Source organism: Nicrophorus vespilloides, unplaced genomic scaffold (assembly GCF_001412225.1).
Source record: "Nicrophorus vespilloides isolate i.1.1-1 unplaced genomic scaffold, Nicve_v1.0, whole genome shotgun sequence".
Classification (NCBI taxonomy): Eukaryota; Metazoa; Arthropoda; class Insecta; order Coleoptera; family Silphidae; genus Nicrophorus; species Nicrophorus vespilloides.
The window spans coordinates 3,884-12,376 of NW_017095473.1; positions in this window are offsets into that span (position 1 = coordinate 3,884).

An 8,493-nucleotide genomic window follows, 5' to 3' on the forward strand; every position below is an offset into this window, starting at 1 on the left:
ATAACCTTGTGTAACTTCAATTAATACCAATTTTTGCAAAGTCTGTCACGAAACTTTCAACTTGTTATAATTATTATACATTTGTATTGAATTTATCAAGTGCAATTTTCTAATTTTGAAATAATCTTTCTTGTAAAGTAATATTAACGACTTTAAGCTTTTCACCTTTTGATAATATATTGCTTTTATATTGGTTTTTATTAATGAAATTATACAAATCAACAAAAAAAACATGAATTCAAACTTTGATCTTACTTAGGTTTTTCAATTGGGAATTTGAAGATAATTTCTGTTTGTTGAACATAATTATTAATTTCTGCATAAAATATTACATTTTTTCAAAACTGCTGAAATTTTTACGTAATCTTTTATCAAAATGATTTCCAAACAGAAATAAAAATGTTTTAAATTAATATAAAATGAACTGGTCATTAAAAATTCAATGTAGAAAACAGTATCAATAATTAAAATTGGTGAAAAAATGATAAAAAAAATTTGGTAATTAACCTTATTGACAATGTCAACAATAATTTTGTATAATTTGCAAATACCAAACTTTCAACTTGCTGCAAACACATTTATGTTATATTCATCCAGTACAATTTTCTTAAGCTTTTCAACTAGATTTTTTTGTTTATGTGTGGTTTTTCTATTGATTATTATTATTTACATTTGGTTTTTATTAATGAAATTGATTTGTATTAACGAAGAAAAGATGCATTGAAACCAAATTTTCTAATCGACAAAAAAAACATGAATTCAATCTAACTTTGGCTTTTCAATTGGTAATTTGTAGATAATTTCAGGTTTTTAAACATAATTATTAATTTGAAGGTAATAATATCAAATATTACAAAACTTTTGAAGTTTTCTTGTAAAAATCTAAAATCTTTGATAATTTTTAATCAAATTGCAATAATAATTGTTGCAAAAAAATCTTGAGTCATTTACTTTTTTTGTTATCAAATTGTTATTATGCAAATAATTCAAATTTAATTAATAATATCAGAATGAAAAAAAAATAATTTGGGTTTATAAATCAAATCTGCACAAATCCAAAACAAAAATGAATTTTCAATTGGAAATTCTCTAATTTCTAGTTGTACTTCATAATTATTAAAAGTATAATACAGTTTTTTTGTGCAAATTATGTAAAAGCAACAGATTTTTGTTTAAGACGCACCTTTTAACATAGAAAAATGTAGTCAAATTTTGTCTCTAAATTTGAAAATAAAACAAAAAAAAGTCTTTGTTATAACGTAAGCTATAAACTAAATGTGATCAATTATGCAAAACAATATGGAAAAAGAGCAGCAGAAAGACATTTTGGTCCACCACCAATAGAGAAAATGGTTTGAGAATGGAGAAAACAAGAGGAACAATTAAAACTGTTAAGTAAAGACAAGAAAACATTCCGTTCGCACTTATAAAAATGGCCTCAAATTGGTGCGTCCTATGGTCTAAATAATAACAACTAATTTTTAAATTAACTAAAATCATCAATCTGATTAAAACATGTATAGAAAACAATATTAAAAAAAAAAATTATGAAAATCTTCGGTCATTAACCTTAGATTTTAACAAATTATTATTGAGAATAAAAGCACTGTCAACAATAAAGAAAACATTATAAAAGACCAATTAAATTGCAATAACAAATTCAATTCGTTTTTATCAATTAGATACGTTAATAAATTCACAGAAAAAAATAAATATTAATATAATCATTGATTAATAAACAAATCTTAACTTTATTTTGTATAAAAAATATCTAGTTCAATTAAGTCCAAATGTTTTTTATTTTTCAGTACAAAAATAATGATTGCTCTAAGGTCAGAATAGTCAACGATAAAATTGTCACATAAAAACAAACATAAATAAGCGTTTTATTTTTATTTACATATTAATATGTCTGGAATAGTCCGAGTTCAGTTGAATTCATTGTGAATAACATTGTGTAATTTATTTTAAATATTATTTTTTTATAATTATTGTAGATGGAAATTTAATTTGAAATATATTTAATTGAGAAGAAGTGTGTTTTTGAGAATATTTTTCGAATTAACCTTGGAAATCTTTAAATCGTTTGTAATATGATATAACTGAGTCTAATATGTAATTATTTGTATTAATACTATAAAATCGATATTTTTCTTAATATCTTTTTTTGTATAAATTATTTATTAAATCTGAAATAATATTCAATTAGGAAAAAGTATGTTTTTTTTTGAGAATATTTTTCTTATAATTATATAATTAGCCTTGGAAATCCCTAAATCGTTTGTAAAGTGTTATAACTACTTCGTCAGGTAATTATGGGAAATCCATACAAGATTAGTCGTAGCAAAAATTAAAACTCTTCGGAAGAAACGATTCATCTAATTAGCGTTAAAACGTGCAAATATTTGCATATTAACTATACGTACGTAAATATTTAAGAAAATGTTTGTAAACAATCCGTTTGTCTCTCGTGGACAACGTGCAGATGATACTCTCGTCAAAACCAATTCCTCGTATTTGCAAAAGAGCGATTTCCAGAATAAACTTATTGGACTTACCATTTTAGAGCACGAACATCATCTTAATCTCTGAACGAACCCAATCAAAAAGACACATTTGTGAAACTGAAACACTCACTGAACACTAAACTCAGTGTGATTGCACTTCAGAAGCAGATACGACCGGAATGAGCCAACTCATCTCATCTTGAAGCATCACGGTCCATAGCTGTGATCATCGTATTTCACTTATTTACTATCCTTCTTTCTTCGTTCCCACATACTTCTCATACTAGAACGATAAGAGGATGTGTTCTTTGTTCCGCGCTGCAGCCTCTCTGGGGTCAGATCAGAATCAAGGACTGTCCGAAAAAAAAAACGGGTCAAATCCATAATTCCAAACTATTCGTTTTGGTTCATTTGCTTTTAGATAGCCTAACAGATACATATTTGAGTTAAATGCAACGTTTTAGTGTAAATATACTGGTAACCTTTAGAACCGCAATCTGCGAATGAAATAAACAAAAAAAAAACAGAGAGAATACAAATTTATCAAATTCGCACGAAACCCTGATCTACCATTAGCTTATTCGAACGTTCAGTTTCGCTAATGCATACACGTGCGGTTCTGCAATCAGGAAGTGAGACCTGTTAATAAGTTAAATCCTGAGCCGTTAATGAACTTCAATAAGTTAATTCAATAAGAAATTCGTGGTATGCAAACGATTCTTTTTCCATGGCGAAGGTCTTCGTCTGACGATAATCGCTCGTTAAATTCGTGCAGAAGTAAAAACAAATAAACGTTAAAATTGAGAGATGGTGTTCTTGCATTTTAGCGCTTAAATCAACGTGGACAAGGTTTTCAAACGAATAAATTATGTGAGGTTGAGAGACGAGTTGTTGAGTAGTGGCCTGAAGATGATGCTTTAAGGGCATGCAATCTTGATGTGCCACTTCAAAATACACTGAAGGTTATATTTTTTGTTCCTGTTTGTTGTCTACAATGCAGACTCTGCGTTATTGTAAATAACAAATATACGCAGGTGTTATTTGTTAATCTTTCGTTCGTATGTACAGATACATATTTGAGTGAAATGCAACGTTTTAGTGTAAATATACTAGTAACCTTTAGATCCGCAATGAAATATTTTTTTTTGATCATTTTTGATCATTAAAGTAATTAAAGTTAAGTTAGGAATATGGTTCGTCTTAGATTGAATTAGGTTAGATCATATGAGAATTTAAGAGTCAAAACGTAAATAAATTAAGGTTAAGTATTTTGTGTTTAAAGATAAAATTAGGTTAAGTTATTAGCTGTCACAATATAATTATATTCCATAGGATTAGGTTATTTTGTTTTAAAGGTTAGGTTACATCGGAATCAAGTCGTCACTCGTAGGATCACAAAATCATTTTAATCTATTGGATTCGATTAATTTATTTTAAAAAATAGGTTAGGTTATATCAAAATTAAGAGCTGTCACTTATAGCTTTTGGTTGTTTTGGTTTTATGGAAAAGTAAGGTTATGTCATAATTTTTAACTATAGGATTAGATTAATTTGTTTAAAAAAAATAGGTTAGGTTATATCAAAATTAAGAGCTGTCACTTATAGGTTTAGGTTGTTTTGCATTTATGATAAAGTTAGGTTATATCATAATTTTAATCTATTGGATTCGATTAATTTATTTTAAAAAATAGGTTAGGTTATATCAAAATTATGAGCTGTCACTTATAGCTTTTGGTTGTTTTGGTTTTATTGAAAAGTAAGGTTATATCATAATTTTAATCTATAGGATTAGATTAATTTGTTTAAAAAATAGGTTAGGTTATATCAGAATCAAGTGCTGTCACTTATAGCATTAGGCTATTTTGGTTTAATGGTCAAGTTAGGTTATATCAAACTCAACGGTTATTACCAAATAATTTGAATAAACAGGATTCAATTTATTTTTGGTTTTAAGGTTAAGTTATATTAGAATCAAGTGCTATGCAAAGCAAGTAAAATCCATAAGATTATGTTTTTTTGGTTTAAATCTTAGATTAGGATTATTATATATCAAGCTGTCACAAAACAAGTATAATATATCAGAATCAAGTTGTCACAAGGTTATAGGTTATATCAGGAGGAATATTACAAAAAAAAGTATAATCCTTAAGGTTAGGTTATATCAGAAAAAAGCTGTCACAAAACAAGCATAATCCATAAAGTTAGGTTATTTTGGATTAAAAGTTAAGTTATATAAGAATCAAGAGCCGTGGCAAAGTATACTTGCCATAAGGTTATGTTATTTTGGTTTAAATTTTAGGTTATGATTATGATTTATCAAGCTGTCATAAGGTTATAGGTAATATAAGAAAACAGAGCTGTCACAAAAAAGCATAATTCATGAAGTTAGGTTACTTTGGATTAAAGGTTAGGTTACATCAGAATCAAGAGCAATCACAAAACGAGTATAATCTATAAGGTTAAGATTGTTAGTTTTGTAGGTTGAGTTATTTGATTATCGAAACGAATAGTGAAAAGATTAGCGTTACAACTAGTTCTATGCAATTCAAAATGCGTAATACTAGTAGAAAATATAAATATGTCAATGTCAAAGTTTATTTACTCGTTTCCAGTTCTAAGAATTTTTTTTGTAATTACAAATAATAACCGTATTAAGTCTACATGCTACATATTATATTCTGGATAAGCAATTGAATTAGCATAATTTAGTTATTATTAATTTTTCAGACAATAAAACTGTAATAATTGAAACTTTGTAAATTTCAAAGTACAAAAAAAAGTAAAAATTGTAAAAAAAAACTATTATTTTAAACAATTATTCAATTAAAACTAAACAATAACTTTAAATGTAGATAATATCAAGTAGATCAATTTTTCTATCTATCTATCTTTTCATCTATCCTTGCACAAAAATGTGACCTTCAACTTGTAGATACGAATGCAACCTTTCTCATATACAATTTTGTTTAATTCAATTCCTTACACAGTCTATCAAGAATGCGTCTATACATCATTCTTTTCTATTGTTTCAAATCGAAATGTCACTTTACATACTTAAAAATTGCTTTTCATAAATTATTAATACTTTGCAAAAAAAAAAATCCACGTTGTCCTTGACATCGCGTCTGTTCGGGCCAAACATTAACAAATTCAATTTTCGCTTTGCAAATGAAATTACAATTGAAACTATTCCTAACATTAGTTTTTAATCACGTTTATTATCATCAGTTTGTACTCGTTATGCTATAATTTCTAACTTCTTTAACCTTGGAAATTCATATTTAAACTGTAATGAATTATTAATCACATTTTAGCGATTTTCTCAATAACTACAATGGATAGAATTGATTCAGAAGATTCATATGAAAGTTGGATACTTGGGGAATGCAACATGTATTCAACTATTGCTGTAGTTTCACCCGTTTGACTATAATTCGCATTCATAAATAAAGAAATGAAAAAAGTAGTGTCTTCGCATTTTAGTGATTTTCTTAGAAACTATAATGGATAGAATGGATCCAAGAGATGCATATGAAAGTTGAATGTTTGGAGAATATAAAGTAAATTGAATTAATGCTGCAGTATCGTCCATTTGGATGCAATTCGTATTCAAAAATTAACTCTCAAAACGTTGTCCTTGAATCAATTCAATTTTTGCTTAGCAATAAAATTACAATTCAAACGGTTCCTAACATTTGATGATGAAAATCACGATTATTATCATCATCAGTTTGTTCTCGTTATGCTATAATTTCTAACTTCTTTGACTTTGAAATTTCATATTTTTAACAAATATTATATCAATGTATTTCTATATAGAATTTTGAAGATAAGCGAGCTTAAATATTTGTTAATTAAACATTCTCATTGTTTTATTTCTGTTAGTAATTAAAAGTAAATACAAAATTTAAGTCAATGTAGACTGGATGCTTTCTTAAGGCTACAAATTATTAAAGCTAAAAACATGGTTATTGCAATAATCGGAATAATAATTTATAACTAATTAATGTTCATAATTTATTGGGCACTTAAAAATTATATGCAATTATTTAATTATCTAAAAAAAAGTAATATTTCCATTAATATGCATCAAATATTACGACTGACGTAAACTTGATCCTGTTTGTTGTGTGCGTAAGTTTTGTTTATAAAAAAAAATTGAGTGCGGTGACGATTTATATTTTGACGCAGACGATTAAAATAATTCGTGCAATAAAATGAAATGAATCACCACGCATTGTATCCAATCATTCAAGGAAAGTTATTTGGCTTCTGCCTCATTTCCCCTTTCGTGACCCACATGGAAATATCAATGAAAACGATGCACATTTTGTGGTCAAGTTTTGCATCTATTTTTCATGCATTTCTTGAATCATACAATTAATTATATTTAAAGCTTTTGAAATATTTGATTTTTCCAAAATATGTTAACAAACAAAGTATTAAACAAATAAATGAAACACAAGTATAATCTATGTGTCAATATGACCGTTTATTAAATATTAAAAAGTGCACTAGAAAATACTAGAATGTCAACTCGCTCAAATAAAAAACAACAGCATGTAAATATCAAGTGGGTCACTCTGATCCATCTTTGGTAGTTACGGGTTAAATTATATAAACGAATTCATTTTAAATTAATTTGCTAAGATATTTCACATTGTTAAATTTATGTATTAATTATTAAAAATGATTTAACTATGTTTTTTGTTTGTCTTATGAATGAAATACGGAGAGCGGAAATGAATTTGCTTATATGTTTTTTTTAATATGTTTTCCCTAATAAATATTTAGAGTAATTTTTATATCATTTTATTGCAGTGTTCATAGAGAGAGAAAAATGTGAATAGTCCAGAATGATTTTGCTTTAAATCAATACATATTTATATAAATGATTTAACATTTGAGAAATATCCATTTTGCGAAACGAAATAATACGTAAATTGTTGTAATTATTATACCAATTTGTAAATAAGTTACATGTTATTGATCTTTCGTTCCTACGTACAATACTGATATAAGAGAAGATTTAGTTTCGATCGTAATAAAAATATGCTTCGTCTCGATGTGACAATCAAGAGTCAAATTATAAATAAATTAAGGTTAAGTATTTTGTGTTTGCAGGTAAAGTTAGGTTAGGTTATTAGCTGTCACAAAATAATTATATTCCATAGAATTAGGTTAATTTTTTTTAAAGGTTAGGTTGCATCAGAATCAAGAGTCGTCCATCAAAATCAAGGGCTATCACTTAATAATATTAATCTAAACTAACCTATACTCAATAAGTACATTTTTGCAAATCTTTGATAATTGAGAAATTTTCAATTATAGAATATGATGATTTTTTTTGTGGCAAATTTGTTTTTGTCGAAAATGTTTACGTTTTTTCTGAAAACTCATATGAATCATTTAATTGCGGTGGAAACACAAAGAAAATGTGTTTTTTTTTATTATTTTTATATAAGGTCATCAACGTAACACAAAGAGAGAAGAAAATATTATTACCTTTAAAATGGTTCGGTTTTAATAACAACATGATTCACAATTAATGCGCGTTATTGTGCACAAAGGTGATTGCGATTTATTTATAAATTATTGTTCTCTTTATTTGGCAATAAAACTCACATATCTATTTTTAAATAATTTAAACTGACACTAACCAAGTTAGTCTTAATGTTTAATTAATTTGTAATTATACTATTTAGCACGTTTAAAAATTAAATAATTCTTTAAGAAACTAAGAGATATAATAGATCCAAAAGTTGGATATTTGGGGAAGTAATGACAAATTATCGCTTTATAATGTCTTCACATTTGTGTTTTTTCTCAAAAACTATAATAAATATATTGTATCTAAAAAATCACGTGAGAGTTGAATATTTGGGGAATGCAACGAGTTTTCGACTATTTTTATGATTTCATCCATTTGTCTGTAATTCACATCCAAATATGATCAACTGTAATAGATAGAACAAATCCAGAAGAA